Genomic DNA, 27,273 nt, shown 5'->3' with positions numbered 1-27,273 from the left:
TACTAGTAATAAAACTGAATTTCGTACGATATAACGTGTAAAGTCACACAATGTATGACCTGCTGTATGATGACAGGCAGCAGGTATTTACTTGCGAAATAAGTAAATAAATATTACTACTTACGGCTTTGCTTTTCCTCCTACCCCTGTAACAACGAGGCATAAAGCAATGGATTGTGACTTTTGCCATGCGCGCCTCGCCATGGGCGCGCGGAAAGATGCTCGCAAACAGGGAAAGTGCGACACGGAAAGCGTCTGGACCGGGTGTAAACGCCGAGGAAAATGCGCGCGTCCGGTGTGGTCTAGTGGCTAGGATACCTGGCTTTCACCCAGGAGGCCCGGGTTCGATTCCCGGTACCGGAACGGAATTTTTCGGAAAAAGTCACGACAAGTTTTGACCCTGCGAAAGGCTGTTTCACGTCCTCCTCGCATTATACCTACTGGTTCATAAACGTCAGCTGAAAACAGTCGAGAGAAACGGGCACGCAATGAAATTACTACGAGCAGCGGAATAAAGGGAGAAGAGACGCTGGTCCACTGTTGGACTGCTACCATAGAAATGTTACATGGCAATACGCAGAGCAATTCCCGCGAAGCGATGGAAGACTCTCTGCACCGAGGCCCGTTAGCTCAGTCGGTTAGAGCGTCGTGCTAATAACGCGAAGGTCGTGGGTTCGATCCCCCCACGGGCCACTACGATTTCACTCTTCCAAAAAGGCAACGCCGATTTCGGCGGGGAAGTATGGTAACAAAGAAATCGTCACATTGTGTGCGAGCTGATAGGGGACCAGAACGCGACTTGTCGGGACGCGCTAAAACACTTCACTGGTCACAGCACGGTGAACACACAGTTCCTCGTCCGATCACCGCTACTGCGCGAAGCTGGGCGTTGTCAGTGCTTGGGCGGGTGACCGCCTGCGAACACAGGGCACTGCCGACAGTTTCAATTCGTATTTCTCTTTCCTCTTCGGTTTCGGAGCTGCAGCGCTATTCGGTCAAGGGCACTGGCGCCACATTTTGCCTCTCGGTATGCCAAGTCGCGCCGTGCGGCCACAGTGAAATGAAGGAGCGTGTTGTAAAATTTTCAACAAAGAAAAAAAAAAAAAAAAAGAAATGTACTAGTAATAAAACTGAATTTGTCTGACAGAACATGTAACATCAGACAATACATGATAACAGGCAGCAGGTATTTACTTGAGGCATAAGTAACGTGGTGGCCGCCTCGCCATACCTCTCTCAGTCGTTTCGCGTACTTGTCCTCTTGATATAGGCCGATTGGAGAGCGTCAGCTCTCGCGTCAGCTGAGCTAAGTCGAGACAAGTCGAGACTCAAGGGGAATCGACGCACACACTATAGGGTGGCCTGCAGCGAGTAAGAGGGCGAAAGAAACATTAATTTAAAGACGCGTGGCAAAAGTACTCATACGCAAAAGTAAAAAGCCGGCTGCGGTGGCCGGGAATCGAACCCGGATCAACTGCTTGGAAGGCAACTATGCTGACCATTACACCACCACCGCACGGTTTCCGGCCGCGCACGGCGCGCTGTGTCTGCTTCCCGCCTGTCGGCGGCGGCTCAAGGTGGTCGTAGCTGTAGGCGCATTACGGGGTAGGCGAGCGCATCCAGACAGCGTCTCTACGCACATTTCGCGTCCTTTGGCAAGAGTCGTCGCGTGCGTGCGCCGCAAGAGTACTTAGGCGATCGCGTTCGGGCGTCATTTTTAAGCAGTGCAGTGCAGTTCAGGATTCAGCGTGTGTAGCATTCTCTCGAGAGGATGCGACGGCGCTGGACGGCAGTCCCACTTTCCCCTCAGACGTCTGCCGCGGAAAGCACCAGGAAGCTGTGAACTAGCTGAGCATCGGTGGTTCAGTGGTAGAATGCTCGCCTGCCACGCGGGCGGCCCGGGTTCGATTCCCGGCCGATGCATCATTTTGTTTTTTCTCCGATAGTGGTGCTGCGTGTCTTTCGCACTCGAACTGCGTGAGCCATGAGAATGAACCGCGGGATTTCCGTGTGGGAATAACCAAACATGCAGCGCGCACGACTGCTCGTTTCGACTGTTGTGCGCTATTGTACATACTGGCGTCGGCCTAGCATCACAAGTTGCCTGTCGCGCCGGGAATGCACGTGTAGCAACAGAAAAAAATGAGCCAGGAAGTGCAGACTCTCTACCACTGGTATTTGGTACTTACCGAGATTCCAGAAGGCGTGGCGATCACTTGCCTCGGTAGCGCAGTAGGCAGCGCGTAAGTCTCATAATCTTAAGGTCGTGAGTTCGATCCTCACCCGGGGCATTTAATTTACTTTCGTCCACAGCTAAATCGACGACTCTGGGGTTTGCGAAGGAGCGAAACACTTTGTGCTTTGTTATCCTCAAGGCTTCAACGACTCAGCGTGATAATGTTTACTTCCCGTTATTACTACTTGCAGTTCCTATGTAAAATTTTCAAGAAAAAAAGTACTAGTAATAAAACTGAATTTCGTACGATATAACGTGTAAAGTCACACAATGTATGACCTGCTGTATGATGACAGGCAGCAGGTATTTACTTGCGAAATAAGTAAATAAATATTACTACTTACGGCTTTGCTTTTCCTCCTACCCCTGTAACAACGAGGCATAAAGCAATGGATTGTGACTTTTGCCATGCGCGCCTCGCCATGGGCGCGCGGAAAGATGCTCGCAAACAGGGAAAGTGCGACACGGAAAGCGTCTGGACCGGGTGTAAATGCCGAGGAAAATGCGCGCGTCCGGTGTGGTCTAGTGGCTAGGATACCTGGCTTTCACCCAGGAGGCCCGGGTTCGATTCCCGGTACCGGAACGGAATTTTTCGGAAAAAGTCACGACAAGTTTTGACCCTGCGAAAGGCTGTTTCACGTCCTCCTCGCATTATACCTACTGGTTCATAAACGTCAGCTGAAAACAGTCGAGAGAAACGGGCACGCAATGAAATTACTACGAGCAGCGGAATAAAGGGAGAAGAGACGCTGGTCCACTGTTGGACTGCTACCATAGAAATGTTACATGGCAATACGCAGAGCAATTCCCGCGAAGCGATGGAAGACTCTCTGCACCGAGGCCCGTTAGCTCAGTCGGTTAGAGCGTCGTGCTAATAACGCGAAGGTCGTGGGTTCGATCCCCCCACGGGCCACTACGACTTCACTCTTCCAAAAAGGCAACGCCGATTTCGGCGGGGAAGTATGGTAACAAAGAAATCGTCACATTGTGTGCGAGCTGATAGGGGACCAGAACGCGACTTGTCGGGACGCGCTAAAACACTTCACTGGTCACAGCACGGTGAACACACAGTTCCTCGTCCGATCACCGCTACTGCGCGAAGCTGGGCGTTGTCAGTGCTTGGGCGGGTGACCGCCTGCGAACACAGGGCACTGCCGACAGTTTCAATTCGTATTTCTCTTTCCTCTTCGGTTTCGGAGCTGCAGCGCTATTCGGTCAAGGGCACTGGCGCCACATTTTGCCTCTCGGTATGCCAAGTCGCGCCGTGCGGCCACAGTGAAATGAAGGAGCGTGTTGTAAAATTTTCAACAAAGAAAAAAAAAAAAAAAAAAAGAAATGTACTAGTAATAAAACTGAATTTGTCTGACAGAACATGTAACATCAGACAATACATGATAACAGGCAGCAGGTATTTACTTGAGGCATAAGTAACGTGGTGGCCGCCTCGCCATACCTCTCTCAGTCGTTTCGCGTACTTGTCCTCTTGATATAGGCCGATTGGAGAGCGTCAGCTCTCGCGTCAGCTGAGCTAAGTCGAGACAAGTCGAGACTCAAGGGGAATCGACGCACACACTATAGGGTGGCCTGCAGCGAGTAAGAGGGCGAAAGAAACATTAATTTAAAGACGCGTGGCAAAAGTACTCATACGCAAAAGTAAAAAGCCGGCTGCGGTGGCCGGGAATCGAACCCGGATCAACTGCTTGGAAGGCAACTATGCTGACCATTACACCACCACCGCACGGTTTCCGGCCGCGCACGGCGCGCTGTGTCTGCTTCCCGCCTGTCGGCGGCGGCTCAAGGTGGTCGTAGCTGTAGGCGCATTACGGGGTAGGCGAGCGCATCCAGACAGCGTCTCTACGCACATTTCGCGTCCTTTGGCAAGAGTCGTCGCGTGCGTGCGCCGCAAGAGTACTTAGGCGATCGCGTTCGGGCGTCATTTTTAAGCAGTGCAGTGCAGTTCAGGATTCAGCGTGTGTAGCATTCTCTCGAGAGGATGCGACGGCGCTGGACGGCAGTCCCACTTTCCCCTCAGACGTCTGCCGCGGAAAGCACCAGGAAGCTGTGAACTAGCTGAGCATCGGTGGTTCAGTGGTAGAATGCTCGCCTGCCACGCGGGCGGCCCGGGTTCGATTCCCGGCCGATGCATCATTTTGTTTTTTCTCCGATAGTGGTGCTGCGTGTCTTTCGCACTCGAACTGCGTGAGCCATGAGAATGAACCGCGGGATTTCCGTGTGGGAATAACCAAACATGCAGCGCGCACGACTGCTCGTTTCGACTGTTGTGCGCTATTGTACATACTGGCGTCGGCCTAGCATCACAAGTTGCCTGTCGCGCCGGGAATGCACGTGTAGCAACAGAAAAAAATGAGCCAGGAAGTGCAGACTCTCTACCACTGGTATTTGGTACTTACCGAGATTCCAGAAGGCGTGGCGATCACCTGCCTCGGTAGCGCAGTAGGCAGCGCGTAAGTCTCATAATCTTAAGGTCGTGAGTTCGATCCTCACCCGGGGCATTTAATTTACTTTCGTCCACAGCTAAATCGACGGCTCTGGGGTTTGCGAAGGAGCGAAACACTTTGTGCTTTGTTATCCTCAAGGCTTCAACGACTCAGCGTGATAATGTTTACTTCCCGTTATTACTACTTGCAGTTCTTATGTAAAATTTTCAAGAAAAAAAGTACTAGTAATAAAACTGAATTTCGTACGATATAACGTGTAAAGTCACACAATGTATGACCTGCTGTATGATGACAGGCAGCAGGTATTTACTTGCGAAATAAGTAAATAAATATTACTACTTACGGCTTTGCTTTTCCTCCTACCCCTGTAACAACGAGGCATAAAGCAATGGATTGTGACTTTTGCCATGCGCGCCTCGCCATGGGCGCGCGGAAAGATGCTCGCAAACAGGGAAAGTGCGACACGGAAAGCGTCTGGACCGGGTGTAAACGCCGAGGAAAATGCGCACGTCCGGTGTGGTCTAGTGGCTAGGATACCTGGCTTTCACCCAGGAGGCCCGGGTTCGATTCCCGGTACCGGAACGGAATTTTTCGGAAAAAGTCACGACAAGTTTTGACCCTGCGAAAGGCTGTTTCACGTCCTCCTCGCATTATACCTACTGGTTCATAAACGTCAGCTGAAAACAGTCGAGAGAAACGGGCACGCAATGAAATTACTACGAGCAGCGGAATAAAGGGAGAAGAGACGCTGGTCCACTGTTGGACTGCTACCATAGAAATGTTACATGGCAATACGCAGAGCAATTCCCGCGAAGCGATGGAAGACTCTCTGCACCGAGGCCCGTTAGCTCAGTCGGTTAGAGCGTCGTGCTAATAACGCGAAGGTCGTGGGTTCGATCCCCCCACGGGCCACTACGATTTCACTCTTCCAAAAAGGCAACGCCGATTTCGGCGGGGAAGTATGGTAACAAAGAAATCGTCACATTGTGTGCGAGCTGATAGGGGACCAGAACGCGACTTGTCGGGACGCGCTAAAACACTTCACTGGTCACAGCACGGTGAACACACAGTTCCTCGTCCGATCACCGCTACTGCGCGAAGCTGGGCGTTGTCAGTGCTTGGGCGGGTGACCGCCTGCGAACACAGGGCACTGCCGACAGTTTCAATTCGTATTTCTCTTTCCTCTTCGGTTTCGGAGCTGCAGCGCTATTCGGTCAAGGGCACTGGCGCCACATTTTGCCTCTCGGTATGCCAAGTCGCGCCGTGCGGCCACAGTGAAATGAAGGAGCGTGTTGTAAAATTTTCAACAAAGAAAAAAAAAAAAAAAAGAAATGTACTAGTAATAAAACTGAATTTGTCTGACAGAACATGTAACATCAGACAATACATGATAACAGGCAGCAGGTATTTACTTGAGGCATAAGTAACGTGGTGGCCGCCTCGCCATACCTCTCTCAGTCGTTTCGCGTGCTTGTCCTCTTGATATAGGCCGATTGGAGAGCGTCAGCTCTCGCGTCAGCTGAGCTAAGTCGAGACAAGTCGAGACTCAAGGGGAATCGACGCACACACTATAGGGTGGCCTGCAGCGAGTAAGAGGGCGAAAGAAACATTAATTTAAAGACGCGTGGCAAAAGTACTCATACGCAAAAGTAAAAAGCCGGCTGCGGTGGCCGGGAATCGAACCCGGATCAACTGCTGGGAAGGCAACTATGCTGACCATTACACCACCACCGCACGGTTTCCGTCCGCGCACGGCGCGCTGTGTCTGCTTCCCGCCTGTCGGCGGCGGCTCAAGGTGGTCGTAGCTGTAGGCGCATTACGGGGTAGGCGAGCGCATCCAGACAGCGTCTCTACGCACATTTCGCGTCCTTTGGCAAGAGTCGTCGCGTGCGTGCGCCGCAAGAGTACTTAGGCGATCGCGTTCGGGCGTCATTTTTAAGCAGTGCAGTGCAGTTCAGGATTCAGCGTGTGTAGCATTCTCTCGAGAGGATGCGACGGCGCTGGACGGCAGTCCCACTTTCCCCTCAGACGTCTGCCGCGGAAAGCACCAGGAAGCTGTGAACTAGCTGAGCATCGGTGGTTCAGTGGTAGAATGCTCGCCTGCCACGCGGGCGGCCCGGGTTCGATTCCCGGCCGATGCATCATTTTGTTTTTTCTCCGATAGTGGTGCTGCGTGTCTTTCGCACTCGAACTGCGTGAGCCATGAGAATGAACCGCGGGATTTCCGTGTGGGAATAACCAAACATGCAGCGCGCACGACTGCTCGTTTCGACTGTTGTGCGCTATTGTACATACTGGCGTCGGCCTAGCATCACAAGTTGCCTGTCGCGCCGGGAATGCACGTGTAGCAACAGAAAAAAATGAGCCAGGAAGTGCAGACTCTCTACCACTGGTATTTGGTACTTACCGAGATTCCAGAAGGCGTGGCGATCACCTGCCTCGGTAGCGCAGTAGGCAGCGCGTAAGTCTCATAATCTTAAGGTCGTGAGTTCGATCCTCACCCGGGGCATTTAATTTACTTTCGTCCACAGCTAAATCGACGGCTCTGGGGTTTGCGAAGGAGCGAAACACTTTGTGCTTTGTTATCCTCAAGGCTTCAACGACTCAGCGTGATAATGTTTACTTCCCGTTATTACTACTTGCAGTTCTTATGTAAAATTTTCAAGAAAAAAAGTACTAGTAATAAAACTGAATTTCGTACGATATAACGTGTAAAGTCACACAATGTATGACCTGCTGTATGATGACAGGCAGCAGGTATTTACTTGCGAAATAAGTAAATAAATATTACTACTTACGGCTTTGCTTTTCCTCCTACCCCTGTAACAACGAGGCATAAAGCAATGGATTGTGACTTTTGCCATGCGCGCCTCGCCATGGGCGCGCGGAAAGATGCTCGCAAACAGGGAAAGTGCGACACGGAAAGCGTCTGGACCGGGTGTAAACGCCGAGGAAAATGCGCACGTCCGGTGTGGTCTAGTGGCTAGGATACCTGGCTTTCACCCAGGAGGCCCGGGTTCGATTCCCGGTACCGGAACGGAATTTTTCGGAAAAAGTCACGACAAGTTTTGACCCTGCGAAAGGCTGTTTCACGTCCTCCTCGCATTATACCTACTGGTTCATAAACGTCAGCTGAAAACAGTCGAGAGAAACGGGCACGCAATGAAATTACTACGAGCAGCGGAATAAAGGGAGAAGAGACGCTGGTCCACTGTTGGACTGCTACCATAGAAATGTTACATGGCAATACGCAGAGCAATTCCCGCGAAGCGATGGAAGACTCTCTGCACCGAGGCCCGTTAGCTCAGTCGGTTAGAGCGTCGTGCTAATAACGCGAAGGTCGTGGGTTCGATCCCCCCACGGGCCACTACGATTTCACTCTTCCAAAAAGGCAACGCCGATTTCGGCGGGGAAGTATGGTAACAAAGAAATCGTCACATTGTGTGCGAGCTGATAGGGGACCAGAACGCGACTTGTCGGGACGCGCTAAAACACTTCACTGGTCACAGCACGGTGAACACACAGTTCCTCGTCCGATCACCGCTACTGCGCGAAGCTGGGCGTTGTCAGTGCTTGGGCGGGTGACCGCCTGCGAACACAGGGCACTGCCGACAGTTTCAATTCGTATTTCTCTTTCCTCTTCGGTTTCGGAGCTGCAGCGCTATTCGGTCAAGGGCACTGGCGCCACATTTTGCCTCTCGGTATGCCAAGTCGCGCCGTGCGGCCACAGTGAAATGAAGGAGCGTGTTGTAAAATTTTCAACAAAGAAAAAAAAAAAAAAAAAGAAATGTACTAGTAATAAAACTGAATTTGTCTGACAGAACATGTAACATCAGACAATACATGATAACAGGCAGCAGGTATTTACTTGAGGCATAAGTAACGTGGTGGCCGCCTCGCCATACCTCTCTCAGTCGTTTCGCGTGCTTGTCCTCTTGATATAGGCCGATTGGAGAGCGTCAGCTCTCGCGTCAGCTGAGCTAAGTCGAGACAAGTCGAGACTCAAGGGGAATCGACGCACACACTATAGGGTGGCCTGCAGCGAGTAAGAGGGCGAAAGAAACATTAATTTAAAGACGCGTGGCAAAAGTACTCATACGCAAAAGTAAAAAGCCGGCTGCGGTGGCCGGGAATCGAACCCGGATCAACTGCTTGGAAGGCAACTATGCTGACCATTACACCACCACCGCACGGTTTCCGTCCGCGCACGGCGCGCTGTGTCTGCTTCCCGCCTGTCGGCGGCGGCTCAAGGTGGTCGTAGCTGTAGGCGCATTACGGGGTAGGCGAGCGCATCCAGACAGCGTCTCTACGCACATTTCGCGTCCTTTGGCAAGAGTCGTCGCGTGCGTGCGCCGCAAGAGTACTTAGGCGATCGCGTTCGGGCGTCATTTTTAAGCAGTGCAGTGCAGTTCAGGATTCAGCGTGTGTAGCATTCTCTCGAGAGGATGCGACGGCGCTGGACGGCAGTCCCACTTTCCCCTCAGACGTCTGCCGCGGAAAGCACCAGGAAGCTGTGAACTAGCTGAGCATCGGTGGTTCAGTGGTAGAATGCTCGCCTGCCACGCGGGCGGCCCGGGTTCGATTCCCGGCCGATGCATCATTTTGTTTTTTCTCCGATAGTGGTGCTGCGTGTCTTTCGCACTCGAACTGCGTGAGCCATGAGAATGAACCGCGGGATTTCCGTGTGGGAATAACCAAACATGCAGCGCGCACGACTGCTCGTTTCGACTGTTGTGCGCTATTGTACATACTGGCGTCGGCCTAGCATCACAAGTTGCCTGTCGCGCCGGGAATGCACGTGTAGCAACAGAAAAAAATGAGCCAGGAAGTGCAGACTCTCTACCACTGGTATTTGGTACTTACCGAGATTCCAGAAGGCGTGGCGATCACCTGCCTCGGTAGCGCAGTAGGCAGCGCGTAGGTCTCATAATCTTAAGGTCGTGAGTTCGATCCTCACCCGGGGCATTTAATTTACTTTCGTCCACAGCTAAATCGACGGCTCTGGGGTTTGCGAAGGAGCGAAACACTTTGTGCTTTGTTATCCTCAAGGCTTCAACGACTCAGCGTGATAATGTTTACTTCCCGTTATTACTACTTGCAGTTCTTATGTAAAATTTTCAAGAAAAAAAGTACTAGTAATAAAACTGAATTTCGTACGATATAACGTGTAAAGTCACACAATGTATGACCTGCTGTATGATGACAGGCAGCAGGTATTTACTTGCGAAATAAGTAAATAAATATTACTACTTACGGCTTTGCTTTTCCTCCTACCCCTGTAACAACGAGGCATAAAGCAATGGATTGTGACTTTTGCCATGCGCGCCTCGCCATGGGCGCGCGGAAAGATGCTCGCAAACAGGGAAAGTGCGACACGGAAAGCGTCTGGACCGGGTGTAAACGCCGAGGAAAATGCGCACGTCCGGTGTGGTCTAGTGGCTAGGATACCTGGCTTTCACCCAGGAGGCCCGGGTTCGATTCCCGGTACCGGAACGGAATTTTTCGGAAAAAGTCACGACAAGTTTTGACCCTGCGAAAGGCTGTTTCACGTCCTCCTCGCATTATACCTACTGGTTCATAAACGTCAGCTGAAAACAGTCGAGAGAAACGGGCACGCAATGAAATTACTACGAGCAGCGGAATAAAGGGAGAAGAGACGCTGGTCCACTGTTGGACTGCTACCATAGAAATGTTACATGGCAATACGCAGAGCAATTCCCGCGAAGCGATGGAAGACTCTCTGCACCGAGGCCCGTTAGCTCAGTCGGTTAGAGCGTCGTGCTAATAACGCGAAGGTCGTGGGTTCGATCCCCCCACGGGCCACTACGATTTCACTCTTCCAAAAAGGCAACGCCGATTTCGGCGGGGAAGTATGGTAACAAAGAAATCGTCACATTGTGTGCGAGCTGATAGGGGACCAGAACGCGACTTGTCGGGACGCGCTAAAACACTTCACTGGTCACAGCACGGTGAACACACAGTTCCTCGTCCGATCACCGCTACTGCGCGAAGCTGGGCGTTGTCAGTGCTTGGGCGGGTGACCGCCTGCGAACACAGGGCACTGCCGACAGTTTCAATTCGTATTTCTCTTTCCTCTTCGGTTTCGGAGCTGCAGCGCTATTCGGTCAAGGGCACTGGCGCCACATTTTGCCTCTCGGTATGCCAAGTCGCGCCGTGCGGCCACAGTGAAATGAAGGAGCGTGTTGTAAAATTTTCAACAAAGAAAAAAAAAAAAAAAAAAGAAATGTACTAGTAATAAAACTGAATTTGTCTGACAGAACATGTAACATCAGACAATACATGATAACAGGCAGCAGGTATTTACTTGAGGCATAAGTAACGTGGTGGCCGCCTCGCCATACCTCTCTCAGTCGTTTCGCGTACTTGTCCTCTTGATATAGGCCGATTGGAGAGCGTCAGCTCTCGCGTCAGCTGAGCTAAGTCGAGACAAGTCGAGACTCAAGGGGAATCGACGCACACACTATAGGGTGGCCTGCAGCGAGTAAGAGGGCGAAAGAAACATTAATTTAAAGACGCGTGGCAAAAGTACTCATACGCAAAAGTAAAAAGCCGGCTGCGGTGGCCGGGAATCGAACCCGGATCAACTGCTTGGAAGGCAACTATGCTGACCATTACACCACCACCGCACGGTTTCCGGCCGCGCACGGCGCGCTGTGTCTGCTTCCCGCCTGTCGGCGGCGGCTCAAGGTGGTCGTAGCTGTAGGCGCATTACGGGGTAGGCGAGCGCATCCAGACAGCGTCTCTACGCACATTTCGCGTCCTTTGGCAAGAGTCGTCGCGTGCGTGCGCCGCAAGAGTACTTAGGCGATCGCGTTCGGGCGTCATTTTTAAGCAGTGCAGTGCAGTTCAGGATTCAGCGTGTGTAGCATTCTCTCGAGAGGATGCGACGGCGCTGGACGGCAGTCCCACTTTCCCCTCAGACGTCTGCCGCGGAAAGCACCAGGAAGCTGTGAACTAGCTGAGCATCGGTGGTTCAGTGGTAGAATGCTCGCCTGCCACGCGGGCGGCCCGGGTTCGATTCCCGGCCGATGCATCATTTTGTTTTTTCTCCGATAGTGGTGCTGCGTGTCTTTCGCACTCGAACTGCGTGAGCCATGAGAATGAACCGCGGGATTTCCGTGTGGGAATAACCAAACATGCAGCGCGCACGACTGCTCGTTTCGACTGTTGTGCGCTATTGTACATACTGGCGTCGGCCTAGCATCACAAGTTGCCTGTCGCGCCGGGAATGCACGTGTAGCAACAGAAAAAAATGAGCCAGGAAGTGCAGACTCTCTACCACTGGTATTTGGTACTTACCGAGATTCCAGAAGGCGTGGCGATCACCTGCCTCGGTAGCGCAGTAGGCAGCGCGTAAGTCTCATAATCTTAAGGTCGTGAGTTCGATCCTCACCCGGGGCATTTAATTTACTTTCGTCCACAGCTAAATCGACGACTCTGGGGTTTGCGAAGGAGCGAAACACTTTGTGCTTTGTTATCCTCAAGGCTTCAACGACTCAGCGTGATAATGTTTACTTCCCGTTATTACTACTTGCAGTTCTTATGTAAAATTTTCAAGAAAAAAAGTACTAGTAATAAAACTGAATTTCGTACGATATAACGTGTAAAGTCACACAATGTATGACCTGCTGTATGATGACAGGCAGCAGGTATTTACTTGCGAAATAAGTAAATAAATATTACTACTTACGGCTTTGCTTTTCCTCCTACCCCTGTAACAACGAGGCATAAAGCAATGGATTGTGACTTTTGCCATGCGCGCCTCGCCATGGGCGCGCGGAAAGATGCTCGCAAACAGGGAAAGTGCGACACGGAAAGCGTCTGGACCGGGTGTAAACGCCGAGGAAAATGCGCGCGTCCGGTGTGGTCTAGTGGCTAGGATACCTGGCTTTCACCCAGGAGGCCCGGGTTCGATTCCCGGTACCGGAACGGAATTTTTCGGAAAAAGTCACGACAAGTTTTGACCCTGCGAAAGGCTGTTTCACGTCCTCCTCGCATTATACCTACTGGTTCATAAACGTCAGCTGAAAACAGTCGAGAGAAACGTGCACGCAATGAAGTTACTACGAGCAGCGGAATAAAGGGAGAAGAGACGCTGGTCCACTGTTGGACTGCTACCATAGAAATGTTACATGGCAATACGCAGAGCAATTCCCGCGAAGCGATGGAAGACTCTCTGCACCGAGGCCCGTTAGCTCAGTCGGTTAGAGCGTCGTGCTAATAACGCGAAGGTCGTGGGTTCGATCCCCCCACGGGCCACTACGATTTCACTCTTCCAAAAAGGCAACGCCGATTTCGGCGGGGAAGTATGGTAACAAAGAAATCGTCACATTGTGTGCGAGCTGATAGGGGACCAGAACGCGACTTGTCGGGACGCGCTAAAACACTTCACTGGTCACAGCACGGTGAACACACAGTTCCTCGTCCGATCACCGCTACTGCGCGAAGCTGGGCGTTGTCAGTGCTTGGGCGGGTGACCGCCTGCGAACACAGGGCACTGCCGACAGTTTCAATTCGTATTTCTCTTTCCTCTTCGGTTTCGGAGCTGCAGCGCTATTCGGTCAAGGGCACTGGCGCCACATTTTGCCTCTCGGTATGCCAAGTCGCGCCGTGCGGCCACAGTGAAATGAAGGAGCGTGTTGTAAAATTTTCAACAAAGAAAAAAAAAAAAAAAAAAGAAATGTACTAGTAATAAAACTGAATTTGTCTGACAGAACATGTAACATCAGACAATACATGATAACAGGCAGCAGGTATTTACTTGAGGCATAAGTAACGTGGTGGCCGCCTCGCCATACCTCTCTCAGTCGTTTCGCGTGCTTGTCCTCTTGATATAGGCCGATTGGAGAGCGTCAGCTCTCGCGTCAGCTGAGCTAAGTCGAGACAAGTCGAGACTCAAGGGGAATCGACGCACACACTATAGGGTGGCCTGCAGCGAGTAAGAGGGCGAAAGAAACACTAATTTAAAGACGCGTGGCAAAAGTACTCATACGCAAAAGTAAAAAGCCGGCTGCGGTGGCCGGGAATCGAACCTGGATCAACTGCTTGGAAGGCAACTATGCTGACCATTACACCACCACCGCACGGTTTCCGTCCGCGCACGGCGCGCTGTGTCTGCTTCCCGCCTGTCGGCGGCGGCTCAAGGTGGTCGTAGCTGTAGGCGCATTACGGGGTAGGCGAGCGCATCCAGACAGCGTCTCTACGCACATTTCGCGTCCTTTGGCAAGAGTCGTCGCGTGCGTGCGCCGCAAGAGTACTTAGGCGATCGCGTTCGGGCGTCATTTTTAAGCAGTGCAGTGCAGTTCAGGATTCAGCGTGTGTAGCATTCTCTCGAGAGGATGCGACGGCGCTGGACGGCAGTCCCACTTTCCCCTCAGACGTCTGCCGCGGAAAGCACCAGGAAGCTGTGAACTAGCTGAGCATCGGTGGTTCAGTATTAGAATGCTCGCCTGCCACGCGGGCGGCCCGGGTTCGATTCCCGGCCGATGCATCATTTTGTTTTTTCTCCGATAGTGGTGCTGCGTGTCTTTCGCACTCGAACTGCGTGAGCCATGAGAATGAACCGCGGGATTTCCGTGTGGGAATAACCAAACATGCAGCGCGCACGACTGCTCGTTTCGACTGTTGTGCGCTATTGTACATACTGGCGTCGGCCTAGCATCACAAGTTGCCTGTCGCGCCGGGAATGCACGTGTAGCAACAGAAAAAAATGAGCCAGGAAGTGCAGACTCTCTACCACTGGTATTTGGTACTTACCGAGATTCCAGAAGGCGTGGCGATCACCTGCCTCGGTAGCGCAGTAGGCAGCGCGTAAGTCTCATAATCTTAAGGTCGTGAGTTCGATCCTCACCCGGGGCATTTAATTTACTTTCGTCCACAGCTAAATCGACGGCTCTGGGGTTTGCGAAGGAGCGAAACACTTTGTGCTTTGTTATCCTCAAGGCTTCAACGACTCAGCGTGATAATGTTTACTTCCCGTTATTACTACTTGCAGTTCTTATGTAAAATTTTCAAGAAAAAAAGTACTAGTAATAAAACTGAATTTCGTACGATATAACGTGTAAAGTCACACAATGTATGACCTGCTGTATGATGACAGGCAGCAGGTATTTACTTGCGAAATAAGTAAATAAATATTACTACTTACGGCTTTGCTTTTCCTCCTACCCCTGTAACAACGAGGCATAAAGCAATGGATTGTGACTTTTGCCATGCGCGCCTCGCCATGGGCGCGCGGAAAGATGCTCGCAAACAGGGAAAGTGCGACACGGAAAGCGTCTGGACCGGGTGTAAACGCCGAGGAAAATGCGCGCGTCCGGTGTGGTCTAGTGGCTAGGATACCTGGCTTTCACCCAGGAGGCCCGGGTTCGATTCCCGGTACCGGAACGGAATTTTTCGGAAAAAGTCACGACAAGTTTTGACCCTGCGAAAGGCTGTTTCACGTCCTCCTCGCATTATACCTACTGGTTCATAAACGTCAGCTGAAAACAGTCGAGAGAAACGGGCACGCAATGAAATTACTACGAGCAGCGGAATAAAGGGAGAAGAGACGCTGGTCCACTGTTGGACTGCTACCATAGAAATGTTACATGGCAATACGCAGAGCAATTCCCGCGAAGCGATGGAAGACTCTCTGCACCGAGGCCCGTTAGCTCAGTCGGTTAGAGCGTCGTGCTAATAACGCGAAGGTCGTGGGTTCGATCCCCCCACGGGCCACTACGATTTCACTCTTCCAAAAAGGCAACGCCGATTTCGGCGGGGAAGTATGGTAACAAAGAAATCGTCACATTGTGTGCGAGCTGATAGGGGACCAGAACGCGACTTGTCGGGACGCGCTAAAACACTTCACTGGTCACAGCACGGTGAACACACAGTTCCTCGTCCGATCACCGCTACTGCGCGAAGCTGGGCGTTGTCAGTGCTTGGGCGGGTGACCGCCTGCGAACACAGGGCACTGCCGACAGTTTCAATTCGTATTTCTCTTTCCTCTTCGGTTTCGGAGCTGCAGCGCTATTCGGTCAAGGGCACTGGCGCCACATTTTGCCTCTCGGTATGCCAAGTCGCGCCGTGCGGCCACAGTGAAATGAAGGAGCGTGTTGTAAAATTTTCAACAAAGAAAAAAAAAAAAAAAAAGAAATGTACTAGTAATAAAACTGAATTTGTCTGACAGAACATGTAACATCAGACAATACATGATAACAGGCAGCAGGTATTTACTTGAGGCATAAGTAACGTGGTGGCCGCCTCGCCATACCTCTCTCAGTCGTTTCGCGTGCTTGTCCTCTTGATATAGGCCGATTGGAGAGCGTCAGCTCTCGCGTCAGCTGAGCTAAGTCGAGACAAGTCGAGACTCAAACGGGAATCGACGCACACACTATAGGGTGGCCTGCAGCGAGTAAGAGGGCGAAAGAAACACTAATTTAAAGACGCGTGGCAAAAGTACTCATACGCAAAAGTAAAAAGCCGGCTGCGGTGGCCGGGAATCGAACCTGGATCAACTGCTTGGAAGGCAACTATGCTGACCATTACACCACCACCGCACGGTTTCCGTCCGCGCACGGCGCGCTGTGTCTGCTTCCCGCCTGTCGGCGGCGGCTCAAGGTGGTCGTAGCTGTAGGCGCATTACGGGGTAGGCGAGCGCATCCAGACAGCGTCTCTACGCACATTTCGCGTCCTTTGGCAAGAGTCGTCGCGTGCGTGCGCCGCAAGAGTACTTAGGCGATCGCGTTCGGGCGTCATTTTTAAGCAGTGCAGTGCAGTTCAGGATTCAGCGTGTGTAGCATTCTCTCGAGAGGATGCGACGGCGCTGGACGGCAGTCCCACTTTCCCCTCAGACGTCTGCCGCGGAAAGCACCAGGAAGCTGTGAACTAGCTGAGCATCGGTGGTTCAGTGGTAGAATGCTCGCCTGCCACGCGGGCGGCCCGGGTTCGATTCCCGGCCGATGCATCATTTTGTTTTTTCTCCGATAGTGGTGCTGCGTGTCTTTCGCACTCGAACTGCGTGAGCCATGAGAATGAACCGCGGGATTTCCGTGTGGGAATAACCAAACATGCAGCGCGCACGACTGCTCGTTTCGACTGTTGTGCGCTATTGTACATACTGGCGTCGGCCTAGCATCACAAGTTGCCTGTCGCGCCGGGAATGCACGTGTAGCAACAGAAAAAAATGAGCCAGGAAGTGCAGACTCTCTACCACTGGTATTTGGTACTTACCGAGATTCCAGAAGGCGTGGCGATCACCTGCCTCGGTAGCGCAGTAGGCAGCGCGTAAGTCTCATAATCTTAAGGTCGTGAGTTCGATCCTCACCCGGGGCATTTAATTTACTTTCGTCCACAGCTAAATCGACGGCTCTGGGGTTTGCGAAGGAGCGAAACACTTTGTGCTTTGTTATCCTCAAGGCTTCAACGACTCAGCGTGATAATGTTTACTTCCCGTTATTACTACTTGCAGTTCTTATGTAAAATTTTCAAGAAAAAAAGTACTAGTAATAAAACTGAATTTCGTACGATATAACGTGTAAAGTCACACAATGTATGACCTGCTGTATGATGACAGGCAGCAGGTATTTACTTGCGAAATAAGTAAATAAATATTACTACTTACGGCTTTGCTTTTCCTCCTACCCCTGTAACAACGAGGCATAAAGCAATGGATTGTGACTTTTGCCATGCGCGCCTCGCCATGGGCGCGCGGAAAGATGCTCGCAAACAGGGAAAGTGCGACACGGAAAGCGTCTGGACCGGGTGTAAACGCCGAGGAAAATGCGCGCGTCCGGTGTGGTCTAGTGGCTAGGATACCTGGCTTTCACCCAGGAGGCCCGGGTTCGATTCCCGGTACCGGAACGGAATTTTTCGGAAAAAGTCACGACAAGTTTTGACCCTGCGAAAGGCTGTTTCACGTCCTCCTCGCATTATACCTACTGGTTCATAAACGTCAGCTGAAAACAGTCGAGAGAAACGGGCACGCAATGAAATTACTACGAGCAGCGGAATAAAGGGAGAAGAGACGCTGGTCCACTGTTGGACTGCTACCATAGAAATGTTACATGGCAATACGCAGAGCAATTCCCGCGAAGCGATGGAAGACTCTCTGCACCGAGGCCCGTTAGCTCAGTCGGTTAGAGCGTCGTGCTAATAACGCGAAGGTCGTGGGTTCGATCCCCCCACGGGCCACTACGATTTCACTCTTCCAAAAAGGCAACGCCGATTTCGGCGGGGAAGTATGGTAACAAAGAAATCGTCACATTGTGTGCGAGCTGATAGGGGACCAGAACGCGACTTGTCGGGACGCGCTAAAACACTTCACTGGTCACAGCACGGTGAACACACAGTTCCTCGTCCGATCACCGCTACTGCGCGAAGCTGGGCGTTGTCAGTGCTTGGGCGGGTGACCGCCTGCGAACACAGGGCACTGCCGACAGTTTCAATTCGTATTTCTCTTTCCTCTTCGGTTTCGGAGCTGCAGCGCTATTCGGTCAAGGGCACTGGCGCCACATTTTGCCTCTCGGTATGCCAAGTCGCGCCGTGCGGCCACAGTGAAATGAAGGAGCGTGTTGTAAAATTTTCAACAAAGAAAAAAAAAAAAAAAAAGAAATGTACTAGTAATAAAACTGAATTTGTCTGACAGAACATGTAACATCAGACAATACATGATAACAGGCAGCAGGTATTTACTTGAGGCATAAGTAACGTGGTGGCCGCCTCGCCATACCTCTCTCAGTCGTTTCGCGTGCTTGTCCTCTTGATATAGGCCGATTGGAGAGCGTCAGCTCTCGCGTCAGCTGAGCTAAGTCGAGACAAGTCGAGACTCAAACGGGAATCGACGCACACACTATAGGGTGGCCTGCAGCGAGTAAGAGGGCGAAAGAAACACTAATTTAAAGACGCGTGGCAAAAGTACTCATACGCAAAAGTAAAAAGCCGGCTGCGGTGGCCGGGAATCGAACCTGGATCAACTGCTTGGAAGGCAACTATGCTGACCATTACACCACCACCGCACGGTTTCCGTCCGCGCACGGCGCGCTGTGTCTGCTTCCCGCCTGTCGGCGGCGGCTCAAGGTGGTCGTAGCTGTAGGCGCATTACGGGGTAGGCGAGCGCATCCAGACAGCGTCTCTACGCACATTTCGCGTCCTTTGGCAAGAGTCGTCGCGTGCGTGCGCCACAAGAGTACTTAGGCGATCGCGTTCGGGCGTCATTTTTAAGCAGTGCAGTGCAGTTCAGGATTCAGCGTGTGTAGCATTCTCTCGAGAGGATGCGACGGCGCTGGACGGCAGTCCCACTTTCCCCTCAGACGTCTGCCGCGGAAAGCACCAGGAAGCTGTGAACTAGCTGAGCATCGGTGGTTCAGTGGTAGAATGCTCGCCTGCCACGCGGGCGGCCCGGGTTCGATTCCCGGCCGATGCATCATTTTGTTTTTTCTCCGATAGTGGTGCTGCGTGTCTTTCGCACTCGAACTGCGTGAGCCATGAGAATGAACCGCGGGATTTCCGTGTGGGAATAACCAAACATGCAGCGCGCACGACTGCTCGTTTCGACTGTTGTGCGCTATTGTACATACTGGCGTCGGCCTAGCATCACAAGTTGCCTGTCGCGCCGGGAATGCACGTGTAGCAACAGAAAAAAATGAGCCAGGAAGTGCAGACTCTCTACCACTGGTATTTGGTACTTACCGAGATTCCAGAAGGCGTGGCGATCACCTGCCTCGGTAGCGCAGTAGGCAGCGCGTAAGTCTCATAATCTTAAGGTCGTGAGTTCGATCCTCACCCGGGGCATTTAATTTACTTTCGTCCACAGCTAAATCGACGGCTCTGGGGTTTGCGAAGGAGCGAAACACTTTGTGCTTTGTTATCCTCAAGGCTTCAACGACTCAGCGTGATAATGTTTACTTCCCGTTATTACTACTTGCAGTTCTTATGTAAAATTTTCAAGAAAAAAAGTACTAGTAATAAAACTGAATTTCGTACGATATAACGTGTAAAGTCACACAATGTATGACCTGCTGTATGATGACAGGCAGCAGGTATTTACTTGCGAAATAAGTAAATAAATATTACTACTTACGGCTTTGCTTTTCCTCCTACCCCTGTAACAACGAGGCATAAAGCAATGGATTGTGACTTTTGCCATGCGCGCCTCGCCATGGGCGCGCGGAAAGATGCTCGCAAACAGGGAAAGTGCGACACGGAAAGCGTCTGGACCGGGTGTAAACGCCGAGGAAAATGCGCGCGTCCGGTGTGGTCTAGTGGCTAGGATACCTGGCTTTCACCCAGGAGGCCCGGGTTCGATTCCCGGTACCGGAACGGAATTTTTCGGAAAAAGTCACGACAAGTTTTGACCCTGCGAAAGGCTGTTTCACGTCCTCCTCGCATTATACCTACTGGTTCATAAACGTCAGCTGAAAACAGTCGAGAGAAACGGGCACGCAATGAAATTACTACGAGCAGCGGAATAAAGGGAGAAGAGACGCTGGTCCACTGTTGGACTGCTACCATAGAAATGTTACATGGCAATACGCAGAGCAATTCCCGCGAAGCGATGGAAGACTCTCTGCACCGAGGCCCGTTAGCTCAGTCGGTTAGAGCGTCGTGCTAATAACGCGAAGGTCGTGGGTTCGATCCCCCCACGGGCCACTACGATTTCACTCTTCCAAAAAGGCAACGCCGATTTCGGCGGGGAAGTATGGTAACAAAGAAATCGTCACATTGTGTGCGAGCTGATAGGGGACCAGAACGCGACTTGTCGGGACGCGCTAAAACACTTCACTGGTCACAGCACGGTGAACACACAGTTCCTCGTCCGATCACCGCTACTGCGCGAAGCTGGGCGTTGTCAGTGCTTGGGCGGGTGACCGCCTGCGAACACAGGGCACTGCCGACAGTTTCAATTCGTATTTCTCTTTCCTCTTCGGTTTCGGAGCTGCAGCGCTATTCGGTCAAGGGCACTGGCGCCACATTTTGCCTCTCGGTATGCCAAGTCGCGCCGTGCGGCCACAGTGAAATGAAGGAGCGTGTTGTAAAATTTTCAACAAAGAAAAAAAAAAAAAAAAAGAAATGTACTAGTAATAAAACTGAATTTGTCTGACAGAACATGTAACATCAGACAATACATGATAACAGGCAGCAGGTATTTACTTGAGGCATAAGTAACGTGGTGGCCGCCTCGCCATACCTCTCTCAGTCGTTTCGCGTGCTTGTCCTCTTGATATAGGCCGATTGGAGAGCGTCAGCTCTCGCGTCAGCTGAGCTAAGTCGAGACAAGTCGAGACTCAAACGGGAATCGACGCACACACTATAGGGTGGCCTGCAGCGAGTAAGAGGGCGAAAGAAACACTAATTTAAAGACGCGTGGCAAAAGTACTCATACGCAAAAGTAAAAAGCCGGCTGCGGTGGCCGGGAATCGAACCTGGATCAACTGCTTGGAAGGCAACTATGCTGACCATTACACCACCACCGCACGGTTTCCGTCCGCGCACGGCGCGCTGTGTCTGCTTCCCGCCTGTCGGCGGCGGCTCAAGGTGGTCGTAGCTGTAGGCGCATTACGGGGTAGGCGAGCGCATCCAGACAGCGTCTCTACGCACATTTCGCGTCCTTTGGCAAGAGTCGTCGCGTGCGTGCGCCACAAGAGTACTTAGGCGATCGCGTTCGGGCGTCATTTTTAAGCAGTGCAGTGCAGTTCAGGATTCAGCGTGTGTAGCATTCTCTCGAGAGGATGCGACGGCGCTGGACGGCAGTCCCACTTTCCCCTCAGACGTCTGCCGCGGAAAGCACCAGGAAGCTGTGAACTAGCTGAGCATCGGTGGTTCAGTGGTAGAATGCTCGCCTGCCACGCGGGCGGCCCGGGTTCGATTCCCGGCCGATGCATCATTTTGTTTTTTCTCCGATAGTGGTGCTGCGTGTCTTTCGCACTCGAACTGCGTGAGCCATGAGAATGAACCGCGGGATTTCCGTGTGGGAATAACCAAACATGCAGCGCGCACGACTGCTCGTTTCGACTGTTGTGCGCTATTGTACATACTGGCGTCGGCCTAGCATCACAAGTTGCCTGTCGCGCCGGGAATGCACGTGTAGCAACAGAAAAAAATGAGCCAGGAAGTGCAGACTCTCTACCATTGGTATTTGGTACTTACCGAGATTCCAGAAGGCGTGGCGATCACCTGCCTCGGTAGCGCAGTAGGCAGCGCGTAAGTCTCATAATCTTAAGGTCGTGAGTTCGATCCTCACCCGGGGCATTTAATTTACTTTCGTCCACAGCTAAATCGACGGCTCTGGGGTTTGCGAAGGAGCGAAACACTTTGTGCTTTGTTATCCTCAAGGCTTCAACGACTCAGCGTGATAATGTTTACTTCCCGTTATTACTACTTGCAGTTCTTATGTAAAATTTTCAAGAAAAAAAGTACTAGTAATAAAACTGAATTTCGTACGATATAACGTGTAAAGTCACACAATGTATGACCTGCTGTATGATGACAGGCAGCAGGTATTTACTTGCGAAATAAGTAAATAAATATTACTACTTACGGCTTTGCTTTTCCTCCTACCCCTGTAACAACGAGGCATAAAGCAATGGATTGTGACTTTTGCCATGCGCGCCTCGCCATGGGCGCGCGGAAAGATGCTCGCAAACAGGGAAAGTGCGACACGGAAAGCGTCTGGACCGGGTGTAAACGCCGAGGAAAATGCGCGCGTCCGGTGTGGTCTAGTGGCTAGGATACCTGGCTTTCACCCAGGAGGCCCGGGTTCGATTCCCGGTACCGGAACGGAATTTTTCGGAAAAAGTCACGACAAGTTTTGACCCTGCGAAAGGCTGTTTCACGTCCTCCTCGCATTATACCTACTGGTTCATAAACGTCAGCTGAAAACAGTCGAGAGAAACGGGCACGCAATGAAATTACTACGAGCAGCGGAATAAAGGGAGAAGAGACGCTGGTCCACTGTTGGACTGCTACCATAGAAATGTTACATGGCAATACGCAGAGCAATTCCCGCGAAGCGATGGAAGACTCTCTGCACCGAGGCCCGTTAGCTCAGTCGGTTAGAGCGTCGTGCTAATAACGCGAAGGTCGTGGGTTCGATCCCCCCACGGGCCACTACGATTTCACTCTTCCAAAAAGGCAACGCCGATTTCGGCGGGGAAGTATGGTAACAAAGAAATCGTCACATTGTGTGCGAGCTGATAGGGGACCAGAACGCGACTTGTCGGGACGCGCTAAAACACTTCACTGGTCACAGCACGGTGAACACACAGTTCCTCGTCCGATCACCGCTACTGCGCGAAGCTGGGCGTTGTCAGTGCTTGGGCGGGTGACCGCCTGCGAACACAGGGCACTGCCGACAGTTTCAATTCGTATTTCTCTTTCCTCTTCGGTTTCGGAGCTGCAGCGCTATTCGGTCAAGGGCACTGGCGCCACATTTTGCCTCTCGGTATGCCAAGTCGCGCCGTGCGGCCACAGTGAAATGAAGGAGCGTGTTGTAAAATTTTCAACAAAGAAAAAAAAAAAAAAAAAAGAAATGTACTAGTAATAAAACTGAATTTGTCTGACAGAACATGTAACATCAGACAATACATGATAACAGGCAGCAGGTATTTACTTGAGGCATAAGTAACGTGGTGGCCGCCTCGCCATACCTCTCTCAGTCGTTTCGCGTGCTTGTCCTCTTGATATAGGCCGATTGGAGAGCGTCAGCTCTCGCGTCAGCTGAGCTAAGTCGAGACAAGTCGAGACTCAAGGGGAATCGACGCACACACTATAGGGTGGCCTGCAGCGAGTAAGAGGGCGAAAGAAACACTAATTTAAAGACGCGTGGCAAAAGTACTCATACGCAAAAGTAAAAAGCCGGCTGCGGTGGCCGGGAATCGAACCTGGATCAACTGCTTGGAAGGCAACTATGCTGACCATTACACCACCACCGCACGGTTTCCGTCCGCGCACGGCGCGCTGTGTCTGCTTCCCGCCTGTCGGCGGCGGCTCAAGGTGGTCGTAGCTGTAGGCGCATTACGGGGTAGGCGAGCGCATCCAGACAGCGTCTCTACGCACATTTCGCGTCCTTTGGCAAGAGTCGTCGCGTGCGTGCGCCGCAAGAGTACTTAGGCGATCGCGTTCGGGCGTCATTTTTAAGCAGTGCAGTGCAGTTCAGGATTCAGCGTGTGTAGCATTCTCTCGAGAGGATGCGACGGCGCTGGACGGCAGTCCCACTTTCCCCTCAGACGTCTGCCGCGGAAAGCACCAGGAAGCTGTGAACTAGCTGAGCATCGGTGGTTCAGTGGTAGAATGCTCGCCTGCCACGCGGGCGGCCCGGGTTCGATTCCCGGCCGATGCATCATTTTGTTTTTTCTCCGATAGTGGTGCTGCGTGTCTTTCGCACTCGAACTGCGTGAGCCATGAGAATGAACCGCGGGATTTCCGTGTGGGAATAACCAAACATGCAGCGCGCACGACTGCTCGTTTCGACTGTTGTGCGCTATTGTACATACTGGCGTCGGCCTAGCATCACAAGTTGCCTGTCGCGCCGGGAATGCACGTGTAGCAACAGAAAAAAATGAGCCAGGAAGTGCAGACTCTCTACCACTGGTATTTGGTACTTACCGAGATTCCAGAAGGCGTGGCGATCACCTGCCTCGGTAGCGCAGTAGGCAGCGCGTAAGTCTCATAATCTTAAGGTCGTGAGTTCGATCCTCACCCGGGGCATTTAATTTACTTTCGTCCACAGCTAAATCGACGGCTCTGGGGTTTGCGAAGGAGCGAAACACTTTGTGCTTTGTTATCCTCAAGGCTTCAACGACTCAGCGTGATAATGTTTACTTCCCGTTATTACTACTTGCAGTTCTTATGTAAAATTTTCAAGAAAAAAAGTACTAGTAATAAAACTGAATTTCGTACGATATAACGTGTAAAGTCACACAATGTATGACCTGCTGTATGATGACAGGCAGCAGGTATTTACTTGCGAAATAAGTAAATAAATATTACTACTTACGGCTTTGCTTTTCCTCCTACCCCTGTAACAACGAGGCATAAAGCAATGGATTGTGACTTTTGCCATGCGCGCCTCGCCATGGGCGCGCGGAAAGATGCTCGCAAACAGGGAAAGTGCGACACGGAAAGCGTCTGGACCGGGTGTAAACGCCGAGGAAAATGCGCGCGTCCGGTGTGGTCTAGTGGCTAGGATACCTGGCTTTCACCCAGGAGGCCCGGGTTCGATTCCCGGTACCGGAACGGAATTTTTCGGAAAAAGTCACGACAAGTTTTGACCCTGCGAAAGGCTGTTTCACGTCCTCCTCGCATTATACCTACTGGTTCATAAACGTCAGCTGAAAACAGTCGAGAGAAACGGGCACGCAATGAAATTACTACGAGCAGCGGAATAAAGGGAGAAGAGACGCTGGTCCACTGTTGGACTGCTACCATAGAAATGTTACATGGCAATACGCAGAGCAATTCCCGCGAAGCGATGGAAGACTCTCTGCACCGAGGCCCGTTAGCTCAGTCGGTTAGAGCGTCGTGCTAATAACGCGAAGGTCGTGGGTTCGATCCCCCCACGGGCCACTACGATTTCACTCTTCCAAAAAGGCAACGCCGATTTCGGCGGGGAAGTATGGTAACAAAGAAATCGTCACATTGTGTGCGAGCTGATAGGGGACCAGAACGCGACTTGTCGGGACGCGCTAAAACACTTCACTGGTCACAGCACGGTGAACACACAGTTCCTCGTCCGATCACCGCTACTGCGCGAAGCTGGGCGTTGTCAGTGCTTGGGCGGGTGACCGCCTGCGAACACAGGGCACTGCCGACAGTTTCAATTCGTATTTCTCTTTCCTCTTCGGTTTCGGAGCTGCAGCGCTATTCGGTCAAGGGCACTGGCGCCACATTTTGCCTCTCGGTATGCCAAGTCGCGCCGTGCGGCCACAGTGAAATGAAGGAGCGTGTTGTAAAATTTTCAACAAAGAAAAAAAAAAAAAAAAAAGAAATGTACTAGTAATAAAACTGAATTTGTCTGACAGAACATGTAACATCAGACAATACATGATAACAGGCAGCAGGTATTTACTTGAGGCATAAGTAACGTGGTGGCCGCCTCGCCATACCTCTCTCAGTCGTTTCGCGTACTTGTCCTCTTGATATAGGCCGATTGGAGAGCGTCAGCTCTCGCGTCAGCTGAGCTAAGTCGAGACAAGTCGAGACTCAAGGGGAATCGACGCACACACTATAGGGTGGCCTGCAGCGAGTAAGAGGGCGAAAGAAACATTAATTTAAAGACGCGTGGCAAAAGTACTCATACGCAAAAGTAAAAAGCCGGCTGCGGTGGCCGGGAATCGAACCCGGATCAACTGCTTGGAAGGCAACTATGCTGACCATTACACCACCACCGCACGGTTTCCGGCCGCGCACGGCGCGCTGTGTCTGCTTCCCGCCTGTCGGCGGCGGCTCAAGGTGGTCGTAGCTGTAGGCGCATTACGGGGTAGGCGAGCGCATCCAGACAGCGTCTCTACGCACATTTCGCGTCCTTTGGCAAGAGTCGTCGCGTGCGTGCGCCGCAAGAGTACTTAGGCGATCGCGTTCGGGCGTCATTTTTAAGCAGTGCAGTGCAGTTCAGGATTCAGCGTGTGTAGCATTCTCTCGAGAGGATGCGACGGCGCTGGACGGCAGTCCCACTTTCCCCTCAGACGTCTGCCGCGGAAAGCACCAGGAAGCTGTGAACTAGCTGAGCATCGGTGGTTCAGTGGTAGAATGCTCGCCTGCCACGCGGGCGGCCCGGGTTCGATTCCCGGCCGATGCATCATTTTGTTTTTTCTCCGATAGTGGTGCTGCGTGTCTTTCGCACTCGAACTGCGTGAGCCATGAGAATGAACCGCGGGATTTCCGTGTGGGAATAACCAAACATGCAGCGCGCACGACTGCTCGTTTCGACTGTTGTGCGCTATTGTACATACTGGCGTCGGCCTAGCATCACAAGTTGCCTGTCGCGCCGGGAATGCACGTGTAGCAACAGAAAAAAATGAGCCAGGAAGTGCAGACTCTCTACCACTGGTATTTGGTACTTACCGAGATTCCAGAAGGCGTGGCGATCACCTGCCTCGGTAGCGCAGTAGGCAGCGCGTAAGTCTCATAATCTTAAGGTCGTGAGTTCGATCCTCACCCGGGGCATTTAATTTACTTTCGTCCACAGCTAAATCGACGGCTCTGGGGTTTGCGAAGGAGCGAAACACTTTGTGCTTTGTTATCCTCAAGGCTTCAACGACTCAGCGTGATAATGTTTACTTCCCGTTATTACTACTTGCAGTTCTTATGTAAAATTTTCAAGAAAAAAAGTACTAGTAATAAAACTGAATTTCGTACGATATAACGTGTAAAGTCACACAATGTATGACCTGCTGTATGATGACAGGCAGCAGGTATTTACTTGCGAAATAAGTAAATAAATATTACTACTTACGGCTTTGCTTTTCCTCCTACCCCTGTAACAACGAGGCATAAAGCAATGGATTGTGACTTTTGCCATGCGCGCCTCGCCATGGGCGCGCGGAAAGATGCTCGCAAACAGGGAAAGTGCGACACGGA

The 27,273-nt window shown here is 51.8% G+C and overlaps 55 non-coding genes across 55 annotated transcripts; 44 read left to right on the top strand and 11 right to left on the bottom strand.

Annotated features, from left to right (window-relative positions):
* Positions 1–291: 291 nt before the first annotated feature.
* Positions 292–363, top strand: Trnae-uuc (transfer RNA glutamic acid (anticodon UUC)). Its single transcript has one exon. It is a non-coding gene; the product is annotated as a tRNA-Glu (tRNA).
* A 256-nt stretch (positions 364–619) lies between these two features.
* Trnai-aau (transfer RNA isoleucine (anticodon AAU)) lies at positions 620–693 on the top strand. Its single transcript has one exon. It is a non-coding gene; the product is annotated as a tRNA-Ile (tRNA).
* A 751-nt stretch (positions 694–1,444) lies between these two features.
* On the bottom strand, positions 1,445–1,516 carry Trnag-ucc (transfer RNA glycine (anticodon UCC)). Its single transcript has one exon. It is a non-coding gene; the product is annotated as a tRNA-Gly (tRNA).
* Positions 1,517–1,852: 336 nt separating this feature from the next.
* On the top strand, positions 1,853–1,923 carry Trnag-gcc (transfer RNA glycine (anticodon GCC)). Its single transcript has one exon. It is a non-coding gene; the product is annotated as a tRNA-Gly (tRNA).
* A 295-nt stretch (positions 1,924–2,218) lies between these two features.
* Positions 2,219–2,291, top strand: Trnam-cau (transfer RNA methionine (anticodon CAU)). The gene has a single exon. It is a non-coding gene; the product is annotated as a tRNA-Met (tRNA).
* A 456-nt stretch (positions 2,292–2,747) lies between these two features.
* Trnae-uuc (transfer RNA glutamic acid (anticodon UUC)) lies at positions 2,748–2,819 on the top strand. The gene has a single exon. It is a non-coding gene; the product is annotated as a tRNA-Glu (tRNA).
* A 256-nt stretch (positions 2,820–3,075) lies between these two features.
* Trnai-aau (transfer RNA isoleucine (anticodon AAU)) lies at positions 3,076–3,149 on the top strand. Its single transcript has one exon. It is a non-coding gene; the product is annotated as a tRNA-Ile (tRNA).
* A 753-nt stretch (positions 3,150–3,902) lies between these two features.
* Positions 3,903–3,974, bottom strand: Trnag-ucc (transfer RNA glycine (anticodon UCC)). The gene has a single exon. It is a non-coding gene; the product is annotated as a tRNA-Gly (tRNA).
* A 336-nt stretch (positions 3,975–4,310) lies between these two features.
* Trnag-gcc (transfer RNA glycine (anticodon GCC)) lies at positions 4,311–4,381 on the top strand. Its single transcript has one exon. It is a non-coding gene; the product is annotated as a tRNA-Gly (tRNA).
* Positions 4,382–4,676: 295 nt separating this feature from the next.
* Trnam-cau (transfer RNA methionine (anticodon CAU)) lies at positions 4,677–4,749 on the top strand. Its single transcript has one exon. It is a non-coding gene; the product is annotated as a tRNA-Met (tRNA).
* Positions 4,750–5,205: 456 nt separating this feature from the next.
* Positions 5,206–5,277, top strand: Trnae-uuc (transfer RNA glutamic acid (anticodon UUC)). Its single transcript has one exon. It is a non-coding gene; the product is annotated as a tRNA-Glu (tRNA).
* Positions 5,278–5,533: 256 nt separating this feature from the next.
* Positions 5,534–5,607, top strand: Trnai-aau (transfer RNA isoleucine (anticodon AAU)). The gene has a single exon. It is a non-coding gene; the product is annotated as a tRNA-Ile (tRNA).
* A 750-nt stretch (positions 5,608–6,357) lies between these two features.
* Positions 6,358–6,429, bottom strand: Trnag-ucc (transfer RNA glycine (anticodon UCC)). Its single transcript has one exon. It is a non-coding gene; the product is annotated as a tRNA-Gly (tRNA).
* A 336-nt stretch (positions 6,430–6,765) lies between these two features.
* On the top strand, positions 6,766–6,836 carry Trnag-gcc (transfer RNA glycine (anticodon GCC)). Its single transcript has one exon. It is a non-coding gene; the product is annotated as a tRNA-Gly (tRNA).
* Positions 6,837–7,131: 295 nt separating this feature from the next.
* Positions 7,132–7,204, top strand: Trnam-cau (transfer RNA methionine (anticodon CAU)). The gene has a single exon. It is a non-coding gene; the product is annotated as a tRNA-Met (tRNA).
* Positions 7,205–7,660: 456 nt separating this feature from the next.
* Trnae-uuc (transfer RNA glutamic acid (anticodon UUC)) lies at positions 7,661–7,732 on the top strand. Its single transcript has one exon. It is a non-coding gene; the product is annotated as a tRNA-Glu (tRNA).
* A 256-nt stretch (positions 7,733–7,988) lies between these two features.
* On the top strand, positions 7,989–8,062 carry Trnai-aau (transfer RNA isoleucine (anticodon AAU)). Its single transcript has one exon. It is a non-coding gene; the product is annotated as a tRNA-Ile (tRNA).
* Positions 8,063–8,813: 751 nt separating this feature from the next.
* On the bottom strand, positions 8,814–8,885 carry Trnag-ucc (transfer RNA glycine (anticodon UCC)). The gene has a single exon. It is a non-coding gene; the product is annotated as a tRNA-Gly (tRNA).
* A 336-nt stretch (positions 8,886–9,221) lies between these two features.
* Trnag-gcc (transfer RNA glycine (anticodon GCC)) lies at positions 9,222–9,292 on the top strand. The gene has a single exon. It is a non-coding gene; the product is annotated as a tRNA-Gly (tRNA).
* Positions 9,293–9,587: 295 nt separating this feature from the next.
* On the top strand, positions 9,588–9,660 carry Trnam-cau (transfer RNA methionine (anticodon CAU)). Its single transcript has one exon. It is a non-coding gene; the product is annotated as a tRNA-Met (tRNA).
* A 456-nt stretch (positions 9,661–10,116) lies between these two features.
* Trnae-uuc (transfer RNA glutamic acid (anticodon UUC)) lies at positions 10,117–10,188 on the top strand. The gene has a single exon. It is a non-coding gene; the product is annotated as a tRNA-Glu (tRNA).
* A 256-nt stretch (positions 10,189–10,444) lies between these two features.
* On the top strand, positions 10,445–10,518 carry Trnai-aau (transfer RNA isoleucine (anticodon AAU)). Its single transcript has one exon. It is a non-coding gene; the product is annotated as a tRNA-Ile (tRNA).
* A 752-nt stretch (positions 10,519–11,270) lies between these two features.
* Positions 11,271–11,342, bottom strand: Trnag-ucc (transfer RNA glycine (anticodon UCC)). The gene has a single exon. It is a non-coding gene; the product is annotated as a tRNA-Gly (tRNA).
* A 336-nt stretch (positions 11,343–11,678) lies between these two features.
* Trnag-gcc (transfer RNA glycine (anticodon GCC)) lies at positions 11,679–11,749 on the top strand. The gene has a single exon. It is a non-coding gene; the product is annotated as a tRNA-Gly (tRNA).
* A 295-nt stretch (positions 11,750–12,044) lies between these two features.
* Trnam-cau (transfer RNA methionine (anticodon CAU)) lies at positions 12,045–12,117 on the top strand. Its single transcript has one exon. It is a non-coding gene; the product is annotated as a tRNA-Met (tRNA).
* Positions 12,118–12,573: 456 nt separating this feature from the next.
* Trnae-uuc (transfer RNA glutamic acid (anticodon UUC)) lies at positions 12,574–12,645 on the top strand. The gene has a single exon. It is a non-coding gene; the product is annotated as a tRNA-Glu (tRNA).
* Positions 12,646–12,901: 256 nt separating this feature from the next.
* Positions 12,902–12,975, top strand: Trnai-aau (transfer RNA isoleucine (anticodon AAU)). Its single transcript has one exon. It is a non-coding gene; the product is annotated as a tRNA-Ile (tRNA).
* Positions 12,976–13,727: 752 nt separating this feature from the next.
* Trnag-ucc (transfer RNA glycine (anticodon UCC)) lies at positions 13,728–13,799 on the bottom strand. Its single transcript has one exon. It is a non-coding gene; the product is annotated as a tRNA-Gly (tRNA).
* Positions 13,800–14,135: 336 nt separating this feature from the next.
* On the top strand, positions 14,136–14,206 carry Trnag-gcc (transfer RNA glycine (anticodon GCC)). Its single transcript has one exon. It is a non-coding gene; the product is annotated as a tRNA-Gly (tRNA).
* Positions 14,207–14,501: 295 nt separating this feature from the next.
* Trnam-cau (transfer RNA methionine (anticodon CAU)) lies at positions 14,502–14,574 on the top strand. Its single transcript has one exon. It is a non-coding gene; the product is annotated as a tRNA-Met (tRNA).
* A 456-nt stretch (positions 14,575–15,030) lies between these two features.
* On the top strand, positions 15,031–15,102 carry Trnae-uuc (transfer RNA glutamic acid (anticodon UUC)). The gene has a single exon. It is a non-coding gene; the product is annotated as a tRNA-Glu (tRNA).
* Positions 15,103–15,358: 256 nt separating this feature from the next.
* Positions 15,359–15,432, top strand: Trnai-aau (transfer RNA isoleucine (anticodon AAU)). Its single transcript has one exon. It is a non-coding gene; the product is annotated as a tRNA-Ile (tRNA).
* Positions 15,433–16,184: 752 nt separating this feature from the next.
* Trnag-ucc (transfer RNA glycine (anticodon UCC)) lies at positions 16,185–16,256 on the bottom strand. The gene has a single exon. It is a non-coding gene; the product is annotated as a tRNA-Gly (tRNA).
* Positions 16,257–16,592: 336 nt separating this feature from the next.
* On the top strand, positions 16,593–16,663 carry Trnag-gcc (transfer RNA glycine (anticodon GCC)). Its single transcript has one exon. It is a non-coding gene; the product is annotated as a tRNA-Gly (tRNA).
* Positions 16,664–16,958: 295 nt separating this feature from the next.
* On the top strand, positions 16,959–17,031 carry Trnam-cau (transfer RNA methionine (anticodon CAU)). Its single transcript has one exon. It is a non-coding gene; the product is annotated as a tRNA-Met (tRNA).
* A 456-nt stretch (positions 17,032–17,487) lies between these two features.
* Positions 17,488–17,559, top strand: Trnae-uuc (transfer RNA glutamic acid (anticodon UUC)). Its single transcript has one exon. It is a non-coding gene; the product is annotated as a tRNA-Glu (tRNA).
* A 256-nt stretch (positions 17,560–17,815) lies between these two features.
* On the top strand, positions 17,816–17,889 carry Trnai-aau (transfer RNA isoleucine (anticodon AAU)). Its single transcript has one exon. It is a non-coding gene; the product is annotated as a tRNA-Ile (tRNA).
* A 752-nt stretch (positions 17,890–18,641) lies between these two features.
* Positions 18,642–18,713, bottom strand: Trnag-ucc (transfer RNA glycine (anticodon UCC)). The gene has a single exon. It is a non-coding gene; the product is annotated as a tRNA-Gly (tRNA).
* A 336-nt stretch (positions 18,714–19,049) lies between these two features.
* Positions 19,050–19,120, top strand: Trnag-gcc (transfer RNA glycine (anticodon GCC)). The gene has a single exon. It is a non-coding gene; the product is annotated as a tRNA-Gly (tRNA).
* Positions 19,121–19,415: 295 nt separating this feature from the next.
* Trnam-cau (transfer RNA methionine (anticodon CAU)) lies at positions 19,416–19,488 on the top strand. Its single transcript has one exon. It is a non-coding gene; the product is annotated as a tRNA-Met (tRNA).
* Positions 19,489–19,944: 456 nt separating this feature from the next.
* Trnae-uuc (transfer RNA glutamic acid (anticodon UUC)) lies at positions 19,945–20,016 on the top strand. Its single transcript has one exon. It is a non-coding gene; the product is annotated as a tRNA-Glu (tRNA).
* Positions 20,017–20,272: 256 nt separating this feature from the next.
* Positions 20,273–20,346, top strand: Trnai-aau (transfer RNA isoleucine (anticodon AAU)). The gene has a single exon. It is a non-coding gene; the product is annotated as a tRNA-Ile (tRNA).
* Positions 20,347–21,098: 752 nt separating this feature from the next.
* Positions 21,099–21,170, bottom strand: Trnag-ucc (transfer RNA glycine (anticodon UCC)). The gene has a single exon. It is a non-coding gene; the product is annotated as a tRNA-Gly (tRNA).
* Positions 21,171–21,506: 336 nt separating this feature from the next.
* On the top strand, positions 21,507–21,577 carry Trnag-gcc (transfer RNA glycine (anticodon GCC)). Its single transcript has one exon. It is a non-coding gene; the product is annotated as a tRNA-Gly (tRNA).
* Positions 21,578–21,872: 295 nt separating this feature from the next.
* Positions 21,873–21,945, top strand: Trnam-cau (transfer RNA methionine (anticodon CAU)). Its single transcript has one exon. It is a non-coding gene; the product is annotated as a tRNA-Met (tRNA).
* A 456-nt stretch (positions 21,946–22,401) lies between these two features.
* Positions 22,402–22,473, top strand: Trnae-uuc (transfer RNA glutamic acid (anticodon UUC)). Its single transcript has one exon. It is a non-coding gene; the product is annotated as a tRNA-Glu (tRNA).
* Positions 22,474–22,729: 256 nt separating this feature from the next.
* On the top strand, positions 22,730–22,803 carry Trnai-aau (transfer RNA isoleucine (anticodon AAU)). The gene has a single exon. It is a non-coding gene; the product is annotated as a tRNA-Ile (tRNA).
* Positions 22,804–23,555: 752 nt separating this feature from the next.
* On the bottom strand, positions 23,556–23,627 carry Trnag-ucc (transfer RNA glycine (anticodon UCC)). The gene has a single exon. It is a non-coding gene; the product is annotated as a tRNA-Gly (tRNA).
* A 336-nt stretch (positions 23,628–23,963) lies between these two features.
* Positions 23,964–24,034, top strand: Trnag-gcc (transfer RNA glycine (anticodon GCC)). Its single transcript has one exon. It is a non-coding gene; the product is annotated as a tRNA-Gly (tRNA).
* Positions 24,035–24,329: 295 nt separating this feature from the next.
* Trnam-cau (transfer RNA methionine (anticodon CAU)) lies at positions 24,330–24,402 on the top strand. The gene has a single exon. It is a non-coding gene; the product is annotated as a tRNA-Met (tRNA).
* A 456-nt stretch (positions 24,403–24,858) lies between these two features.
* Trnae-uuc (transfer RNA glutamic acid (anticodon UUC)) lies at positions 24,859–24,930 on the top strand. Its single transcript has one exon. It is a non-coding gene; the product is annotated as a tRNA-Glu (tRNA).
* Positions 24,931–25,186: 256 nt separating this feature from the next.
* On the top strand, positions 25,187–25,260 carry Trnai-aau (transfer RNA isoleucine (anticodon AAU)). Its single transcript has one exon. It is a non-coding gene; the product is annotated as a tRNA-Ile (tRNA).
* Positions 25,261–26,012: 752 nt separating this feature from the next.
* On the bottom strand, positions 26,013–26,084 carry Trnag-ucc (transfer RNA glycine (anticodon UCC)). Its single transcript has one exon. It is a non-coding gene; the product is annotated as a tRNA-Gly (tRNA).
* A 336-nt stretch (positions 26,085–26,420) lies between these two features.
* Positions 26,421–26,491, top strand: Trnag-gcc (transfer RNA glycine (anticodon GCC)). Its single transcript has one exon. It is a non-coding gene; the product is annotated as a tRNA-Gly (tRNA).
* A 295-nt stretch (positions 26,492–26,786) lies between these two features.
* Trnam-cau (transfer RNA methionine (anticodon CAU)) lies at positions 26,787–26,859 on the top strand. Its single transcript has one exon. It is a non-coding gene; the product is annotated as a tRNA-Met (tRNA).
* The last annotated feature ends 414 nt before the right edge of the window (positions 26,860–27,273 follow it).

This window comes from Schistocerca serialis, unplaced genomic scaffold, assembly GCF_023864345.2.
Source record: "Schistocerca serialis cubense isolate TAMUIC-IGC-003099 unplaced genomic scaffold, iqSchSeri2.2 HiC_scaffold_742, whole genome shotgun sequence".
Lineage (NCBI taxonomy): Eukaryota > Metazoa > Arthropoda > Insecta > Orthoptera > Acrididae > Schistocerca > Schistocerca serialis.
This window is presented reverse-complemented; position numbering and strand designations above follow the sequence as displayed.